The following is a 20,766-nucleotide window of genomic DNA, read 5'->3' as shown; positions in this document are numbered from 1 at the left end:
AGCTCGCCCAACGCCTCCAGCCCCGCCGTGAGCCGCCACCACAGCGCCTACGCTCTGCGGACCAGCGGCTTCCAGCCCCCTGGAGCACCCCGGTGCCTGGACAGACCAGATCGTCTTCCCGTCGGCCCTCCTGGGGCGCCGATCAACCCAAACGGTCCCATGCTCCTGAGAAACGAAGTGCCCCGTCCGCTCGACCCGCACCTACCAGCAAAAATTCAAATAAAGGCCGTCAGGCCCGTTACATCTTCCAAAGAGCATCAATCCTTCCTCTCCCCCGTGTTGGCATGATTGAAAAGTGCAAAACCCGGCTGGGCCCTTCTCCCTCCCTTCTCCCACTCCGCAATAAGGCGGCTGAGAATGGTGAGTGGAATGCGCACGGAACCGTCTCATCACTGGTGCTTCCCTCACGCTCTGACCGCACTGCAGCTGCGGACGCGGGGCATAGCGGCATGCTGGGGCCGCTAGCTCTCCCGCTGTGCACGTCACGCAAATGGTGCACTGCCGATGTTCTTCTGGCACCCCGCAAATGCTCAACGCTGCACTCTCCGCCGGCTTCAGCTTGAGTGAGCATGACGAAGCATCAGAGCGGCGATGCCGGGTCCCCGCCTTGGGGCATCCCGGCCCCGTCCGCACGCATGGCGCTCCTAGCAGCGTTTGTCTGTTGGCCTCTGCTTGTGTGAGCATGATGAGGCGTCAGAGCGGTGGTGCTGTAGCGCCCCGGGCTGCTGAAGTACAGCGGCCCAGCCCCAGCACCACTCATGCCGCTTCCAGCGGAGTTTCCCCGCCGAGCGGCAGGCTCGCGCCGGCCTGGGCTTCCGCCGTAGAGCGTCCCGATCCCAGCCTTATTCATTTTGCTCCCAGCAGTGCTCCCTCGCCTTCCCTGTGTATTGGCATGGCGGAGCCTCGGAGCAGTGGAGCCCTGCCATCCCGGGCTCCTGCTATTGAGCATCCCGGCTCCAGCTTCAGCACCACGGTCAGAGACCCGGAAGGCTCCGGCTTCAGCACCGAGGACAGCGACCTGGAAAACCCCGGGATCGCGCTGACTTTGCTCGGGTTGTCCCCAGCAAAGCGCCGGTCCGCGGCCCCGTGGCGGCTGCCCGCGCTCATTTAAGGGACCTTCACGGCCCTTTCGCCTGGGGCTCCCCGTCTCCCGAAGGGGCCCCCTGAGAGGACGGGTGGGCCGTCCTCTCAGGCCGTGGTGCAGTCACGCTTCGTTTCCACACGTGGCGTGCTATGTTGGGACCGCTTTCTCCCTGGCTGTCCAGGACAGTGAGAAACGGTTATGCCCTGCAGTTTGTCTGTCGTCCGCCTCTCTTCAGCGACATCCTTTGTCGCTCGCATGCCCTGCGGGGGCGAAGTAGCCTCACTCCTCCGCCGGGGCGCGGTCACAGAGCTGAGAGCGACAGAGGCGCACTAGGGGTTTTTATTCCCCCTACTTCTTGGTCCCCAAGAAAAGCGGGGGTGTAAGACCTATTCTGGACCTGAGGGTCCTCAACATTCACATAGCCACCAGGAGGTTCCGCATGCTGATGGTCAAACACTTCATGGAGAGCATTCGACCCGGGGACTGGATGACTTCGATCGACCTGACAGACGCCTATTTCCACATCCCCATTCTCAGAAAGCACAGAGCCTTCCTCTGCTTAGCCATGGGGACCAGGTATTTTCAATACAACCGGCTCCCCTTCGGCTACTCTCTCGCTCCTCGCACCTTTACCAAGTGTGTTGAAGCAGCGTTGGAGCCCCTCCGTCGTTGTGGTCTGAGGATCCTCACTTACATCGACAACTGGCTCATACTGGCGTCCTCTCATCAGGAGCCTGTGCTGCACATGACCCAGGTCCTGCACCACATCAAGCTCCTGGGGTTCATAGTGAACCGACACAAGAGCGCGCTCACCCCAGCTCAGAGCATGTATTATCTGGGGTTGGAGCTAGATACGCTCTCCATGACGGCCTGCCTCTCCGAGGAGCGAACTGCTTCGGTGAGTGAAAGCACAAACAGAAACAATGTTCATTTACTTCAGCAACTAATGCTTTGGATTTATGGTCTTCATGTGTGCACGCGAAGCTTCATGGCCATTCTTTCTAAGGTAGCGCTCAAGGCCGCTTTAATGCACGGGCTTACCTGGGCTGAACCTGATTGTTGTGTTACTGGTCAAGTTTTCTCTCAAGCATTTTATACTTCACGTTTGTGGCTGCTGATTGATCCAAATTAACCCTTTGCTAGCCCCGCCCCACCTCCCTGTTTACTGAACGTTTGTACAGCTTCACCCCTTGACTGACAGGTGGAAAATGACGGGGAAAAAGAAATTTGAGAGCGGTGCTCACAAGCGAAAGGTGGTTCGTGAGAAAGAATCACGAGAAAAAGAATTACTGAAGAGCATCCCAAAGCTCACAGGATTCTTTGTGACTAATTTGTGACGAGAGTGTGAATTTAATAAGTATTGGCAACAAAAACTAAAACAAAATCTCAAGACATTATGAGCTAACAAGTAAAAATGTGACGAAAAAGCTGACGCTGGCCGACGGACAAGCTGGGTTTAACCGTCCTCACACTGGGCTCAGTGGCTCCGATTCGGCTCCAGTACAGAGACGCAGCACCGGAGCACTGTCACTCAGTGCCATGTTTGTTGTTGTTGTGCTTCTATTCTTCTGTGATGTTTTATGGCAACTTGCATCCCATTGGTTGCATTACCGCCATCTGCTGGTCATTATGATTGGAGCTCTTTTTCTTGCAGGTTGTCATTTGTTGTAAGAATCCAGAAAGGATCTGAAGTGGAGCGCTGGGGGGGGTACTGGCCTGGGGTGGGTAGCCGCCCGTGTGGGCTGGTTCTCCCGGGGGGGTCATGGCCCTCCGCCTGTGTGGGGGGTCGGCTCTTGGGCTCTTGGGCCTTGGGCTCTCGGCTCCTGCCGGTCGTGGCTCCGCAGGGCCCGGGCCCCAGGACCGCCGGGGTCCCCGGCCGGGGCTTTCCTCTGCCCCATTTCTGAACCGGAGCGGGGGCGTCTGCCTGGGGGAGCGGCTTGGATCCGGGCTCTGTGATGACCACCGGCTGTCTGGGCTCTGAGGGCCTCTCTGGCCTGCTTCTGGCCTTCTCAGGGGTCAGAGGTCATATATGCATGATCACTATCACCATCACTATCACTATCATATTTGCACGATCACGCTGATCTTTAATCACTCTTCACATATTCAGTTACCTTGTCTTCTTGTGGTGGTTAGAATAATGGTGGTCTGTAGTAGCCCTCTCTTGATGCACGCCCTGAGTTTACTACTAGTTACTAGTCCTGTTCACTACTGTGGTTCATCGGGGGGGGGGAATTATATAAATGTATGGTTCTGTCAGTTTTTGTGTTGGTTGTCGGCTCTGTTTTGGTGTTGTCTAGATTGGGGTTTGGGACTGTTCTTGGTTGCATGTGGTGCGTTGACAACACTGTTTTGCATTTGTTGTGAATTTGTACATAGATTGTGCCCCCCCCCCTTCCCGTTCTCCCTCTCTTTATCTCTCTCTCTTTTCTGTCTCTCGCTCTCTGAGCGTTTCCGTCCCGATCCTGTTCGGCAGCCATGCCGGACGCCAGCTTTAAATAAAGGCAGCAGCAGGAGGAGATTCGTTCTCGTCCTGCTGCTAACATTAAAATCTGTTCAGATAGTAAAAGGCTACAATCATACAATATTGCATGCCCCAGCTGCTGAACAGGACAAGGGAGAGGAAAAAAAAAAAAAAAGAAAGGATCTGAAGTTAATGTATTTATTTTTTTCTAACAAGCCTTAGATATTGTTAGATATTATTCATGATACAAGAGTTATATGATACATCCATCCATCCATCCATTTTCTACCGCTTATCCGGGGCTGGGTCGCGGGGGCAGCAGTCTCAGCAGGGATGCCCAGACTTCCCTGTCCCCAGACACTTCCTCCAGCTCCTCTGGGAGGAGCCCAAGGCGTTCCCAGTCCAGGATCCCCAGTCCAGCCGAGAGATATAGTCTCTCCAGCATGTCCTAGGTCTTCCCCGGGGTCTCCTCCCAGTGGAACATGCCCGGAACACCTCCCTAAGGAGGCATCCAGGAGGCATCCTGACCAGATGCCAGAGCCACCTCAGCTGGCCCCTCTCGATGTGGAGGAGTAGTGGCTCTACTCCGAGCTCCTCCCTGGTGACTGAGCTCCTCACCTCTAAGGGAGCGCCCAGCCACCCTACGGACTAAACTCATTTCGGCCGCTTGTATCCGGGATCTTGTCCTTTCGGTCATGACCCAAAGCTCATGATCATAGATGAGGGTGGGAACGTAGATTGACCGGTAAATCGAGAGCTTCGCCTTTCAGCTCAGCTCCCTCTTCACCACAATGGACCGATACAACAACTGCATCACTGCAGCCGCTGCACCGATCCGCCTGTCAATCTCACGCTCCATCCGTCCCTCACTCATGAACAAGACCCCAAGATACTTAAACTCCTCCACTTGTTCCAGGGTCTCTCCACCGACCTCGAGAAGGCAAGCCACCTTCTTCCGGTCAAGGACCATGGCCTCGGATTTGGAGGTGCTGATCCCCATCCCTGTCACTTCACACTCGGCTGCGAACCGCCCCAGTGCATGCTGTAGGTCCGGGTTTGATGAAGCCAACAGGACAACATCATCTGCAAAAAGCAGAGATGAAATCCTGTGGTTCCCGAACCGGACCCCCTCCGGCCCCTGGCTGCACCTAGAAATTCTGTCCATAAAGATTATAAACAGAACCGGCGAGAAAGGGCAGCCCTGCTGGAGTCCAACATGCACCGGGAGCAGGTCCGACTTACTGCCGGCAATGCGGACCAGAGCTGGTCCACTGTTCCACGACCAGGACGAAAACAGCATTGTTCCTCCTGAATTCGAGGTTCGGCTATCGGTCGAATCCTCCTCTCCAGTACCCTGGAATAGACTTTCCCTGGGAGGCTGAGGAGTGTGATCCCCCTATAGTTGGAGCACACCCTCTGGTCCCCCTTTTTAAACAGGGGGACCACCACCCCAGTCTGCCAATCCAGAGGCACTGTCCCCGACCGCCACGCGATGTTGCAGAGACGTGTCAACCAAGACAGTCCCTGCACATCCAGAGACTTAAACCGACACTAAGGAACTTTTCAACCTTAATAAAACATTTTAATATCTTTTGTGATGATACATTGAGTTACAACTATTTGAATGAACCCTCTGTCACGGCCTCAATGGTTTAGCCACCATTAGATTCATTACCTCATCGCTATCTGTCCTTCACACAGTCAATGGATACAAATGAAGGTGAGTTCAGTCCGACAGCATGCCACCGGGAGCAGCATTTTATGATGCCACGCGCTAGTCCTCATGGGAACTGTAGTATTCCTTCAGGCAAAACACTACCGCTTTTCCTGGTCCACTGGCGCCGCCAAAATCAACGAAAACTGAAATTTCCTTAGTGTTGCTTTAAGATACTCAGGGCGAATCTTGTCCACCCCTGGTGCTTTGCCACCGAGGAGCTTACCGACCACCTCGGTGACTTCAGCTTGGGTGATGGACAAGTCCACATCTGAGACCTCAGCCTCTGCTTCCTCCACGGAAGACGTGACGATGGGATTGAGGAGGTCCTCAAAGTATTCCTTCCACCGTCCAACAACATCCCCAGTTGAGGTCAGCAGCTCCCCACCTCCACTGTAAATAGTGTTGGCGGAGACCTGCTTTCCCCTCCTGAGGCGCTGGACGGTTTGCCAGAATTTCTTCGAGGCCGACAGATAGTCCTCCCCCATGGCCTCCCCGAACTCCTCTCAGACCCGAGTTTTTGCCTCCACAACCATTTGGGCTGCAGTTCACTTGGCCTGCCGGTACCTGCCAGCTGCTTCGGGAGTCCCACGAGCCAACATGGCTCGATAGGACTCCTTCTTCAGCTTGACGGCAGCCCTTACTTCTGGTGTCCACCACCGGGTTCGGGGGTTGCCGCCACGACAGGCAGCGGAGACCTTACGACCACAGCTCTGAGCAGCTGCTTCGACAATGGAGGTGGAGAACATGGTCCACTCGGACTCAATGTCCCCAGCCTCCCTCGGGACATGAGAGAAGCTCTCCCGGAGGTGGGAGGTGAAAACCATGCTGACAGAGGGTTCCACCAGACGTTCTCAGCAGACCCTCACAACACGTTTGGGTCTGCCAAGTCTGTCCGGTTTCCTCCTGAGCCAGCGAATCCAGCTCACCACCAGGTGGTGATCGGTCGACAGGTTTGCTCCTCTCTTCACCCGAGTGTCCAAGACACGTGGCCGGAGGTCAGATGACACAACAATAAAGTCAATCATCGACCTCCGACCAAGGGTGTCCTGGTGCCGAGTGCACTTATGGACACCCCTGTGCTCGAACATGGTGTTTGTTATGGACAAACTGTGACTAGCACAGAAGTCCAATAACAGAACACCACTCGGGTTCAGATCGAGGAGGCTGTGCGATCCAATCACCCCCTTCCAGGTCTCACTGTCGCTGCCCACGTGGGCATTGAAGTCTCCCAGTAGAACAATGGAGTCCCCAGTCTATGCACTGTCCAGCACCCCTTCCAGGGACTCCAAGAAGGCCGGGTACTCTGCACTGCTGTTCGGCCCATAAGCCGAGACAACAGTGAGGCACCTATCCACGACCCGAAGGCGCAGGGATGCGACCCTCTTGTTCATTGGGGTGAACTCCAACACATGGCGGCTGAGCTGTGGGGCTACAAGAAAACCCACACCAGCCCGCCACCTCTCACCGTGGGCAACGCCAGAGAAGTGGAGAGTCCAGCCCTTCTCAAGACGTTGGGTTCCAGAGCCCAGGCTGTGTGTGGAGGTGAGTCCGACTATATCTAGCCGGTACCTCTCAGCCTTCCTCACAAGCTCGGGCTCCTTCCCCACCAACGAGATGACATTCCATGTCCCTAGAGCTAGTCTCTGTGTCTGAGGATTGGGTCGCCGGGCACCCTGCCGTCGGCTGCCACCCAATCCACATTGCACCCGGCCCCTACGGTTCCCTCGGTGGGTGGTGAGCCCACTGGAGGTCAGGCCCACGTCGTCCCTTCGGCTGAGCCCGGCCGGGTTCCGTGGGCAAAGGCCCGGCCACCAGGCGCTCGTTTACGAGCCCCAACTGCAGGCCTGGCTCCAGGGTGGGGCCCCGGCTGCCCCAAGACAAATTTCCCACTGGAATAATAAAGTTATCTATCTATCTATCTATCTATCTATCTATCTATCTATCTATCTATCTATCTATCTATCTATCTATACTACAGTACAACAAAACTGTCAAATTTCATTAAGACTAAAATTAGGACAAAAACTAATTTCCACAGACTAAATTCTAACGAAAACGAAACAAAACTAAAAAACTAAAATGCGACTTTCACTAAATCAAGTCTTTGGTGAGTGACTAAGACTAAAATTAAATGAAAAAATTCATGTCAAAATGAACACTGGTCCATTGAGCATGACATCCTTCATGATTTGGATTTCAAGGACATAATCAAAGCATTCTCTGCAAAGAAGACCAGACGAGTACTTCTAACAGGACAGTGCTCTGCTTATTGTTAACCTCTGCAGGTTTTCAGTTGTTGTGGACGGCTGCTAATTGTTTGAATTAGAATGACTGAATGTTTAGACATCAGTCTGTTGTCACTATCCATGGTGCTGAGTGTATATGCAGATGTATGTGTGGGTAGTGTCTGTGATATGTATGTAGGCCAGAAAAACTCATTTTGTTCTGATAGTATTGATTTTCAAACTTTCGCTGGTCTTGGTTTTAAATAATCAACATAAGTTCTTATTTATTGTTGTTATACAAAGTGCCTTTTGCGTTCATGTAAGTTAATTAATAAAAGCATGCTGGTGTTTTCTGGCTAAAGAAGGAAAACTCACACTTGTATGTCATGAAAGAAACTGATGCATTTTGTGATGTAGATTGGGACAATGGAGTAGGGCCTACAAAACTTCTTCGCCCCAGGGCCTACTATTAGGCGGCCCTGAATACAGGTGACGACCGTAACATTACAGTCCAAATGTGAGAACACAAAACGCGTCATATCATTTAATCTTCAGCAATAAATATGCAAATATTTGTTTATACCTACATATTTATCCTTACAAATGACAACTGTGCCATTGTAAATGTAATGTAAATAAATAAAACTCACTTTTCTCACATGGTTTCAGGCCTACATGCCAGCTAGCCTGTCTTCTTATAGATCGTTGCATGGGTTCTCCCGGGGTTCTGGAGAACCAGGCAGTTTGCAGCATTATGTACAGTCCACTGAAAAGACACGGTGAGGGGGGGAGGTAGCCAAACACACCCAGACGGTTCACACACACACACACACACACACACACACACACACACACACACACACACACACACACACACACACACACACACACACACACACACACACACACACACACACGCACACACACACACACACACACACACACACACACACACTGTTGAATAATTATACAGTATTCTCCAGATTATGTTTATCTAGTATTCATCATATTATGTTATTCAGTATCATTCATATTATGCATGTTTCTGTTTAAGTAGTGTGTTTGTGTAAAACAGGTGTGAAAAAAGATGCATTATGTGTGACACAAAACCCAAGTATTAGTTTGCCTCTCTTTTTATTTTTTCTGCATGCCTTTTTCCTTTTTTCTTAGTGGCATCCACCTGGCAGCCTGCCAGTCTGTTTTTCTTTTTTTCAGAGGCAGAGACCACCTGGTCTGAGCTTCTTTTTCCTTTTTTCATAAGTGGGACCCACATGTCAAGCAATGAAGAACGATATGAAATGTTAGAAAGTACTTGGCACTAGTGTGAGATGTATGGAGAAGTTGAAAGTCCTGATAGAGAGGACTGGGGGTGGGGTCAAGGACTGGGCACCTTAGTGAAGGAAGGAGAGAGGGAACTAACAGGTTTGCAGGTGTGCCAAGAGGTGTACTTTCACTACGGAGTGATGTCACTGCGAGTGTTTAGTATGTGTACCGTCCCCACTAAGTGTCAAACAGGCACAGGCGTCCTTCCAGTATAAAAGGACGAGGCTGAGCTCAGTCTTTGCTCCAGTTCCTTTTGGTCGGGCTGGCTGCCGGGGGTTTTAGTAATAAAGCTCTCTACTTTGCATTCTGACTCCGACTCTGATTTTTCCTGGAAGAACCAAAAGTGAATATAATTGAAGATTTTATGATTTTTCTGGAAAATATGTTTGTGGGTTTTTTCATCGCAACTTGCCTAGGTTAAATAAAAATCCACGACAACACACACACACACACACACACACACACACACACACACACACACACATACACTGAGGAGCGGCAGCTCGGTCATCGTTCAAGCACAAACCAGCACGAAGAGACAGAGACGGAGACAGAACCAGAGTCCGGAATGTTCAGTCTGATCTGACGAGACTAAAACACCTTCAGTCAGGAGCAAGGAATCAGGAAACGTCTTTTGATAGACAGACTGTCCATGTCTAAGAACCACGAGAGGAAGATCCCGTTGACACGACGACGATTCAGGTGAAAACGCAAAGTTTTAGTTTATTTGTTTCAGTAAAGTTTAATGTTTACACGGGAACGCTGAAAACGACTTAGTAAGCCGTTAGCATCGCTGCCCAAACGTTGCCACAAAGTGTTGTTTTTCCTCGTTCCCATGGAGACAGACCGTTTTCGAGAAGTTCCACTTTGGGAGCAGCTGTCAACAAGGACGACCGCTGCACTGTGGAAAGTTTTGCGTTTTCACTTGAAAATGTTTTCGGTGTAAACGGGGTCTGAAACCGACGTGAGGCCGGAGTTCCAGGCAGGGGCGACTGGATTCTAGACTCTTCCAGCAGGTATTTACTGACTGACCAGCCGATGGATTTCCTTATTTTGTTCTTTTTATTTTCAATAAAACAGACGAGTGTCTTCATTGTGGAGAATGTGGATCTTGATCAGCTGATCGGCGGTTCCTTCAGGTCTGGGGTCAGAACCGGGACTCCACTGGATCAGCAGGACCGTCACAGCTGTAGACTGAATCGGTTTTAAATCCACTCCAAGTTCCCCAGCTCTTCTCCAATTAGTACAAATCCTCTCATTATGGACTTTCTTAACATGTGCAAATCTACTTGTGAGAGCCGGACGCTGAGGGAGACCTGACACCTCCCCAAAGCGGGTCCTAGACCTCAGTTTGGGAACCACTGACAATGATCCTCCAAGGATTTAACTCTGCATGAAGCCGCTGCAGAAATCTATCTATCGCCGTGCTTTTCTCACTCCTCATCACATTTGAAACACTCTGCATTGATTGTTTTGGCTGCATCCGGCGGCAGGAAGCGGAAATAAGACGCTGAAATGTTGAAGAGCAACGTGAACATTTTGGAAGATGAAGCCGGAGGGCGTTAAAGCAGAGAGGCTCTGGTGAAAACAATGCAAAAATCACACACCAAACCATAGGGAGGAATAAAGTTCTCTTTACCCACATCTCCACGCACTAAAAGCAGAATTCATGACACCACCGTTTTGGCTTTAATATTTAATGTTTACTGAAAACTTTAAATGGCAGAATGTTTTGGAAAAGCCCAGAAGACGTAGTGAACAACATGCGGTCTGCTCCACCGACCTCAGGATCCCGTCCGAGCTCGTCCTGTTTCCATCATGGATCCTCTGTTCGGTGTGTCTCATGGTCTTCCTGTGGATGGCCTGTGTCCTGCCTGCCTTCGGCTCAGTGTGGAACGCTGCCAGCAGGCCTCCCAGCAGACGGAGTGTTTGGAGCAGGAAAAGCTGAAGCTCCACAGGTTCTCCAAGCTTCACAGCAGAGGCTGAGAGAGCTGCGGTGGTCTGAAGGAGAAAACACACCGGAAGGAACAGGAACAGTCATGTCTGGGTGTTGTGGGGGAGCGGAGAGCTGAGACAAAGGCGCCAACGGCAGCACAGGGTCTGGTTTGGGGCCGGCGGCCTGGGAAACTCTTGATTCTGCAAGAGATCAATCAAGGAAAACCCTCATTATCACCATTCAGATGCAGCACAGCACAAAAAAAGACAGAAATTAAAGGGCAACTTCGGTTTTTTGACATCTGGACCTTATTTCTAGGTGTGTGCATGCTCATATACTCACTCAGACAAACATCGTGCAGCTCGGAGTCCTTCAGAAGTTATTTAGATCCAACCGATGTAGCCGCACTTAGCGGGTGCCACGGCAATGGAGCGTTAGCGCGGGACATAATCTCTGCAAAATCGCTCATTTCGGCTGTATTTCCTCATCCATCGCCAGTGTTATCATAAAGTCAGCTCGTCTACCGTCTTCAGGTGAGTCAGCTGACAGTTTTCGCTAACTTAGCCACAATTAGCTCGGATGGGAACATTGGAGCTCCTCTCCCCAGCAGAGATCCAGAAGAGTCGGCTCCGTGGTCCACCCACACGAGACCCCACCTGGCCGCTCCGACAGGTGGACAGGTGTGTCGCTCACAGCGTGCTCCACATTCTTCACGAGTCCAGCGTAACCTCCTTACAAGGAAAGGGGAATATGAAATATGTCCATTTGTGTCCCTCTTCACACACTTCAAGCCACGGCAGCACTCACATCACTCACGAGGGTCAAACCGTTTTCCCTTCCTCTCCGGCCCTGATCACCTCCCTCCTGGTGCTAATTGGCGCCTACAGCCACTGTAATGACTGTTCTTCAAGTCAAGTTGTTCTGGAGCCATGTGGCACATTTAATAATTAAAAATGAGGCGGATGCATCTCATGAAGTTTCATGCATGGTTTTAATGCACAAACAAAAACTATATCTTATGTTGCATTCATGATGTTTTGACTCCAGTTCAGAATAGAACCTTTTATAACATTCAACCTAGTTTTGTTCCTGATTTTAACCACTTTATTCCTGTTTTTGAGCTTTTTTGTTGACAGTTTTGAAATTCTGGCCGTTTTACCTCTTTTTAGATAGTTTTGTATGCTTTTTTTCCTACCCTGTTTAATTTGTCTTATGTTGGAAATTGAAGGACCCCGAGACGGCGGTGAAAAGTTTAATCAAAACACACCTGAAGCTCCCGGAAGAAGCAGTGGAAAACATCTCCTTCCACAGGATTCACTATCTGAGAGGGAAAAGACCCGGCGGGACCAGACCCACACCCAGACCAAGACTCAGACCCAGATCCAGACCCATCGTGGCCAAGTTTGTGAACTTCAAACAGAAGGAGCAGGTGAAAGGCCAGGGTCGGGAGCTGGAAGGGAACCAACTTCGACATGAACGATCAGTTTTCTAAGGAGATCCTGGATCGGCCATTTCTTTTTTCACTCTCACTCTTTTCTCTTTTCACTCTTCTTCACTCTCACCCTCTCACTCAAAGCGTGTCGACAGACAGATTCAGAACGCACACATGCATGATTATTTCTTCAATTGGGTCGAAAGCCAAATGCTCATTAATTTTAGGGTCCTTGACATAAAGATGTTTGACAATCACTTCTCTAGCCACTATCCTGGCCTGTGTAATTCTTAGTTTGTATTTGCATGTGTCTTCAGGGTTTGCAAACATCACGGCCACAGAGCGGAGAAACTGACGAGAGTGATTACACAGGAATCTATATTCAGCAGGTCAGAGGTGTCCCTCTTCAACTGGATTGCTTTGCAACTGCTTTGTGTCCAGGTAAGCTGTGGCGTGGTTATTTGATTTTATTCTGTCAGTCTACGATGATTAGTATGCTGTCATGGAGAATAAGTGCACGCTCTGTAGTAAAGCTTGAGACTGTTGCCTCATGTTGTGGAGAGTCTCTGGGCTCATGATCACAGCTGCTTGGAGTTATTTCACTTATGTGAGTTACTTTGCTGAAAGGTGTAATTTAGAGCTTACATTCTTCATGGATTAATTATGGAAATATGTTTGTTGCTGTTACTTGTGGGATGCTGTGTTGGTCAGCATTAGACCTGGTGGAGCAACACGAATGTCTGACTCTGCCTCTTGAAGCTCAGTGGCAATTGGACCTCTCCATTTTTGGGCTCTGGCAATTAATATTAGAAATTGGATTTTACAAATGTCCTACATTATTAGTCCCAAATGTATTGACAGAGTTCTGTAGAAAAGCCTACGAAACACATTTTCCATCAATATTGTTGTTTTTTTTTCTACACAGTAGTGAACAGTTTTCATATATTGGGGTGGAGTAGACGTAAACTTTGTGTATCAAACCAAAAAGATTAAAATAAATAGTGGTATAATACTAATTTGGCTTGTTTTATTGGATTAGCACAACGCCTGCGTCTATGCCAAGTGGAAGTGATTGATGGTGACATTTGTGGAAGATCAGCAACCTTGTCCAAGATGGCCTGCAGTAGATGGTCACCGTGGATGAGAGCCACTTCAGACATGTCGAGGTGAGGATCTTCAGCCCGTCTCCACGGGGTCGCTCCGCTCGGGCCTTTTTAGATCCCAAAACCAAAGTGTGCAATAAGGACCTGACGACCTCTGGCTTTTAGTGTGTGAATTCATTACAGCAAGACGTTGTTTCCCTGACACAGAATTCTGGTCCTTGAGTCCCTGGTCTACCCGAAAGTAGCGTCCAGCAGGCAAAAAGGCGATGTCTGAAATGTGTGTATTTGTGATCCCTCGCTCGCAGGCGGGGTTCTCAAGCTGTGGTTCCTGGTAGTTTTCCATGGTCCGCCCAGTCATGCCATTCTCACTCTGACTGGGTCAGTCAGTCCCAGCTTCTGCATCTCAGGCTCCGGCATTCCGTCCTTGGCTTCCCCAGGTGTTACCTGCAAGACTCCCCGGGACTTTGTTTGCTTTTCTCAGGGTTATGATTAGAGTTTACCAAACTCTACACAAGCAAGGTTATATGCATTCATATTATGGCACTTTTACCCTGGAATATCATGCAAGCAAGCATTAGAATAAGAATATTACAAACTAGAAATTGGCACTCAGAGAGCGCAGACCTCCGCCACGCCGGTCAAATCAGTCACCAACAACAATAAGAACACCAGATATAATCACACAACATTGTGATCGGGGTGTGATCGGAGCGGAGCGCTGCGGCGTGCGGTGCCTCTCTCTGTCGCCCTCTCTCCCTGTGTGTGTGTGTGTGTGTGTGTGTTACGGGTCCCAGGCTTGGTGACCACGACAACAAAAAAGAATTGTGTTTTCTGTGAAATGGAGAAGAAGCATGAGAGAAAGAACCACAGCTCCACTCGTGTCGTTCCCAAAACACGTCTTATTCAAACAATAAACAAATATACAATTCACATTAAGTGCCTTTTCTTTCTGTCCAGATCAACATAACTACAAAAGTCTCAATAAAGTCATATTTAATCTATATGCATTCTCAGTTATTCAAAACTCTTCTTATGGCTTCAGTTTCTGTATAAACAAATAAATTTGGACTTAGCACAATGGAATATAAATATCTAAATTAAATAAACATGTCTATCTTCAGCAAAATCTTCAAAAAAACAACACAAAACACATCTTAAATCTCAATAAACATATAAATCATTCTTATTTCTCAACAAACAAAGCATTAAGGGTTTATCAAACTAAATTAATACAAGTCAAGGAGTCCTCTTGTGTCAATTTGGAGCTTTAAAGTGCAAGAAAATGCATTTCTGTAGAAAAAAACAAACATCTGCTTGAAGCACACAAACTCTCGCGGTAATACAGTCAAATATCGCGAGACTACCGCCAACTCTCGCGAGACTTCCGGCGCAGCGCGGCTCCATAAACTTACACAAAAAGTAACATCAAACTTCCACATAACAACACGAAATTGCTTTCCATGAAAGGCAGAAGTAACACGAAGCTTAAGGCTTCCATTTACAGTAAGTTTATCACATTACTGACCTGTGAAATGGAGAAGAAGCATGAGAGAAAGAACCACAGCTCCACTCGTGTCGTTCCCTTTAAGTCAAAATATTAAGCTTAAAAACTATCATGAAAAGATATCAAATAATTATATTAAATTCATGAAGTGGCCAATACCTGCAAAAATTAAAGAAATGCAATTTAAAATAATGAATGGCTACTATCCAGCAGCAGATACGCTCAAAAAAAGATTCAACTTCGAGGTGGAGCCATGCTGTTTTTGTACTAATGAAAATGAAACAATTGAGCATTTGTTCTTCTCATGCAAATTAATAAAAGAATTTTGGAAAGATGTAACAAATTGGCTAAAATCAAAAATAGAAATTATTACTCAATTTGAATGTGTCGAAATACTGTTTGGCGTTTACAACTTACCTAAAGAAATTTTTAGAATATGCAACCTGGTAATTATTATGGGCAAATATCATATACACAAAAATAAATGGCAGAACAATAATCCTTCTCTAATGGTCTTTAAAATCGAAATGAAGGATTATACAAATTCTTTGTCATTACTTAAGGACACTGATGAGAATTGCAATGTCTTGTATGAAGATATCTCCAAGTATCTGTTGTTATAATTATAAATTGTAATGCTTCCTCTTATGTTGTTAATTTAACCTTGTAGATCGCTTGTACTTTTGTGGACACTGGATTTGTGAAAGGCTTTAACAGACTGGATATAGCTTTCATTGTTTTTTTATTTCTTCTTCTTTCTTTTTTTTTTTTTTTTTTTTTATATATGGTCTGTTTGTTTCATTGCTCTGTTCTCCCATCGAGAGTTGATGTAAATTTTTTCTGTATGATAAAATAAAATTTAAAAAAAAAAACAAACAAAAAAAAACTTTGAATTGGAAAAAAAAATAAAATAAAAAAAAATAACTCGTGTCGTTCCCAAAACACGTCTGAGGCTGAGACCGGAAGTCCGTCCCCAAAGCGCATCGGGGCGGGCACAGCGGCAAAGGTTCCGCATTCCATCTCTCAATTGCTAAACCACAACTTCACAGGACCCCGTTTTAAAAACATAAAATACTTATCTCTCATCACACTGGATTTATAAACTATAAAGAATAATACTTTGACACAATAACATTTGGTTATAACATTCATAATAAAACATTATCAAAATGTGGTTGCACATTTGGGTGCACCACATTTGTGTTTATCTGAAAAGGAAAACCGAAAAGCAACATCATTTATGTTATTTTACTTCATTTTAATTTGAAAATTGACCGGGTTCTCTCGTATTTTCCGTTCCTGACTTCCTGTGTGGTGCGATCTGCTGTGTCCAGCTTTACAACTGGCGGTCCACGGCGCGAGGCTGACGGAGAAAATAGAGAGGAGCGGAGCGCCGCGGTCCGCGGCGCGAGCCGCTACGTGCACAGTGCTGTCCCGCGCCTCCTGTATGAACCGTCAGATAGGTTAACAGGGGCGCCGATCTGACAGTCGGTGCGCGGGGCTTCCCACTTCAGCGTCGGAAGCGGCGCGTCCTGTGTGAACCAGGCGTTTGTCGGCGGGCCTGCCCAACCATGTGAAAGACTCCCTATCTCTCAATGATAAAGAATCCTTTAAAAAAATTCCTGGATCCAGACAGTGATCCGGATCATCACCAAAAATTAATGGATTCTAAGTTAGCCCAAGACCCACCTTTCCACAAAGTTTCATTGCAATCCGCCCATTATTTTTTCCGTGATCTTGCTAACAATCCAACCAACCAACCAACCAACAAACCAAAAAACCAACCAACCAACAAACCGACGTGATTACATAACCTCCTGGCGGAAGTAATAAAAATAATTCCCACAGACACAAAAGGAAGGCAAGCAGCAGACACTATTAACAATTGACACTATTTACAAATTACCACTGAGTGACAGATTATTTATTTTGCTTACAGAAGAATAATTCAAGCTTTTCTTACACTGTAAACCCTGATTGTTGATTCAACTCACAGAGATTGAGTTCATATGACTTAAATGCATTAAAACTATGACATTACTTATTATTTCTGATTCAGGTTAACTTTTTGGTGTCCTTTCTGATTGTACTCATGTTTTTAAGTCAAATCAATAACAAATTTATTGTCTGTGCTCAAATTACTTAATATCATCAAGTTTTGCCTGTTGCTAATAGCAACACATTGGCGCCACCCACAAACCCGCCAGGAATCCAGTTTTTACCAGTTCTCAGAACATTGTGAGCCAGAAAGAGAAGCTACAGCAGAAGCATCTTTCACCAGTGGAGTTGTTTGAAGCAAGTTGACCCACGTTTGAAGCCTTCAGTGGACCTGAGCTCGGCGTAAAAAAGGGTAAGTTTAAAGTTATAACTGAGTGCATGCACGTGGTTAGCTCGTTGTTAACAAGCTAGCTAGCGTGTTAGCTATGCTGACTTCCGTGACCGGCGCGCAGTGTGCTTCTGGGCCGCGCAGCCGCAGTGCCGCGGGTGGTGAATCCGCTTCCAGCTCCGCGCTGAGCGGACAGTCAGCACGCAGAGAGCCCGGCAGAGCGCTACAGCGGCTCGTTCACTGGACAAACAAGCCCGCAGCAGACCGCTCTCTCTTCGGACAGCGTCTCACGGAGCTGCTCGGCCGGGTCCGGCTCCACGGAGGCCGGCCGGCGGAGCGCTCATGGAGATGGTTGAACACTGAGCAGATAAAAACACTGCTGGGAGCCGAAGACTTCTGACTATAAAGCTAAAAATCAGAACCTTTTGCGTATGTCACAGATAATATATAATCTGCTTCACCTGGGGTCCTATGTGAGAACTGAGAGGAGCAGTGAATGAATTTAAAAGAAAAAAAAAGTTTTATCATGTCCTTTTAGAGCCTTCCTGGTAATGGGACTGAAGATGTAATGTAAATTAGAAAAAGTAGACATTTTATATGCTTTCCTTTCTCTTGATGTGTTTTAATATCTTCTTTACTGTGTTTCTCCCTAACAGCTGGAGCTGAGCTGAGGTGAAGGTGGCCTGCCATCACCCAGATGTGTCAGAGCTGGCTGGCTCTCTGTACTGAACGCCAGGTAGGGCTGTGTTTGTCTCAATATGCTTCATGTTTTGGAGCCCCTCTGGTGACATTTGATTATAGAAAATAACTACTGCGATTTGTATTGTTGTTATTTCTATACAGACTGTTAATTGTCGCTTAAACCAACAAATGCGGGCAAGTCACATTGAATTTTATCACTTGGAAATGAATTATTATGACAAAAGCATGACATAAAGTGACATAACCTGCACAACCATCTCTGAACAGAAGTGATGTAGTCATTAGCGGTCATGAAAGGCCGACATCCTGCACGGTTTAGCTTTCTCCCAGCTGGAGCACACCTGATTGCAATGAGGGACTCTTCACTGGGCTTTTCTACTAGTTTTGAGGACAACATCAACATGATGAGACAGAGGTGTGCTGCAGCAGGGAGAGAGCGGAGACATGCAGGAGGCGGCCCTTGAGGACAGAGGTGGACACCCCTGGACTACAATAATCACATTTTATTTTCATTTGGAATTCAATGTCACTAGAAGGGCTGCATATTCATCAAAACTGACTAAAAGAATAATATTTCAGTCTGGGTCATTGCCTGAAAAGATCACATCATGTTGTCATGTTGTTTGAACATGACCATGTTTGTTTTACATGTTTCAGGTGTGTCTGGAGTTCTAGAGGGTGGCTGGAAAGAGCCTGAGACAGGAGTTCCACAAGGTCCGTGGCCATGGCAGTCCCAGGCTCATGGAAATCTTCAAGGCAAAGAGAGTCCTCACAGGGCAGGACCTGATGCCACAAAGGTCAGCTGATTTTCAATTGAATTTATTCAGGGTGAGGGTGGGGGGAATTGAGTCACATCAGTATCAGTATTTTTGTTTAGTGATTTTTAAATAGATTTCAAATTTTGTTGTTGTTGTTGTTGTTGTTCAAAAATCATTTTTCTCCACCCCAAAAACTTATATTGGTTCTAGTTTACTGTTTCAAATGTTTTCCCTTCACAATCTAGTGATATCAGATCCATTTGCAAAACAAAAATAAAAAACTACAAGAGAAAGGCGACCAAGTTCAAAAATGTACTGAAATAAAACAGCCAACATCTCTTTTTAAATCCAAAGTGTGGACCCATTTTGGGTCCTGAGTGGTTTTCTGTAGCGGTCACTGGGCAGTGGGTGGACACTGGACTGGGCAGACATGTGGGCTGTGTGCCTGTAGAGACTGTAACTCCATATTGTCATGTTTACCTGATTGTGCCCTGTTACCTTTTTCAGGACATTGATGAAGAGGAAGATTGGTGCGGTGGGGATCCTCTGCCATGAACGGGAGAACATCACTCCACACTCACAGTCCCTGCACCAATACGCTTCCTCATGGGAATCATCGTAGAGGGAAACATTGTGATGGACACCGACAGCCTGCCTCAGGCTAAGAACATTGTCTTTGGACTCGCCTGCGCACTCCGTCTCAACTACGCAAAGTGCATGAAGAACACCTTTGATTTTGTTCAACAGGTACTTCTGTAAGAACGATCTGAAACCTAAACCCCAGACACTCAAGAATCAGCCTGCAATGTAAGATGCGGAATCTCCTCCTGTCCTTGGAGGTTTTTTGTTTTTTTGTTTACTATCAGTCTGTGGTTTTGTTGTTTTTGTTGCTGAAAAAAAAGGTTGAGTTTTTGTAAAAAGTTATGTTCAATAAAAACATTTGGCTCACTGTAATTTTGCAGTTGTCTGTATACATAGCTCCATTTATTGAAAGCAAATTTTAAGTTTCAGGAACAATAAAGGTTATGTTTGGTCAGTAAGAATATATAATTTGGTTGAACTACTAATGAAGTAATGGTTACTTAACAAGCTGAGTTAAATACATGGGTAGACAATGATTGCTTAAACTAAGTTAGCTTAAGTTACTGTAACTTGCTTATTAGTACATTCAACTTGAATTTTCTATTCCATTCTGTTAGAAGCTGAAGTACATTGAACGCAGTTCTCTTCACTTGTTCAACCAAAGCTCCATTACTTAACTTTTTTAAGGCAACGAGTTACCTTTGGTTTTTTAAGTTGAGTCAACTATTCGGGTTTAGAGTGTAGTTTCCTCTCTGTAGCTGTCCTTTCAGTTGTCCCAGGACTTCAGGCGTTCCTCTCGAGCTGTCCTCCGTTTGTTTGCTGATTTTGTCCAGCTTAGCATCCACGCTGTTGTGTCCCGTTTCTATTTTAGCCGCTTTAGCTTGTAGCTCTTTCACCCCGCGGGGATGCTCATCCTTGCTAATTAACTCGGCCGGGAGCTCCCCCTACAGTCGCTGATGCCTACAGTCTCATCCATGCCCATCCACTCATCAAAAATCTGATCAGTTTTGAGCTTCACATCCTGGTCTTTGTCTCAGCCAGCCATCCTTTGCTCTGTAGCTTCGTCTTTGTCGAGCTGCAGATTCTGATACTGAAATCCTCCTTGGAGCGCAGAGTTTTGCTTTCGGTCTGCTTCTCCCTCTGCCGTCACAACTCTCTGATTGTTGACAAAGCGCTGACATTTCTGGATCTCGTTGCTCTTTTCTTCAGCTTTGTGGCAGAAAAGAGAGCTGTCATGACCAAGAACCTCTCTGGAAGACTCCATCTGAGCATTCTCGTGTCTCGGAGTGGAGACCTTTCTGAGCTCGTCATTTAAACTCTAAAACTCTTGTTGAAGGTCGGCTTTCTGGTGGCAGATCTTTAGCGGTCTTCTTCAGTGCCTTATTCTCTTGGCTCAGAGTTATATTCTCTGTTGTTGTGAAAGTTAGGATACATAGATATGTTTTGTACCCTAATCTTGATAAATCTAATAAAATTTCAAGGTTGACCCCATATAATGAGAAATAAAATAATAATGTTTGCACCACCTGAGCCAAAAGTAAACACCACCCACAGTAAACTGTCAGAAGTTTAATTCAGTACAGTATAAAGCTGTGATTAAATGGCCCCCC

General features: G+C 47.1%; 2 long non-coding RNA genes across 2 annotated transcripts in view; one reads left to right on the top strand and one right to left on the bottom strand.

Annotated features, from left to right (window-relative positions):
* Window positions 1-20,766, bottom strand: part of LOC115382260 (uncharacterized) — a 425,955-nt gene that overhangs the window by 364,144 nt on the left and 41,045 nt on the right. The window lies entirely within an intron of this gene.
* Window positions 17,000-19,474, top strand: LOC115382250 (uncharacterized). The gene is made up of 4 exons (XR_003930509.1): window positions 17,000-17,138; window positions 17,771-17,850; window positions 18,474-18,613; window positions 19,082-19,474. It is a non-coding gene; the product is annotated as an uncharacterized LOC115382250 (long non-coding RNA).

The sequence above is a fragment of the Salarias fasciatus genome, chromosome 23, assembly GCF_902148845.1.
Source record: "Salarias fasciatus chromosome 23, fSalaFa1.1, whole genome shotgun sequence".
In the NCBI taxonomy this organism is placed as follows: Eukaryota; Metazoa; Chordata; class Actinopteri; order Blenniiformes; family Blenniidae; genus Salarias; species Salarias fasciatus.
The sequence above is the reverse complement of the archived record's forward strand: the minus strand, read 5'-3'. Positions and strand labels throughout refer to the sequence as shown.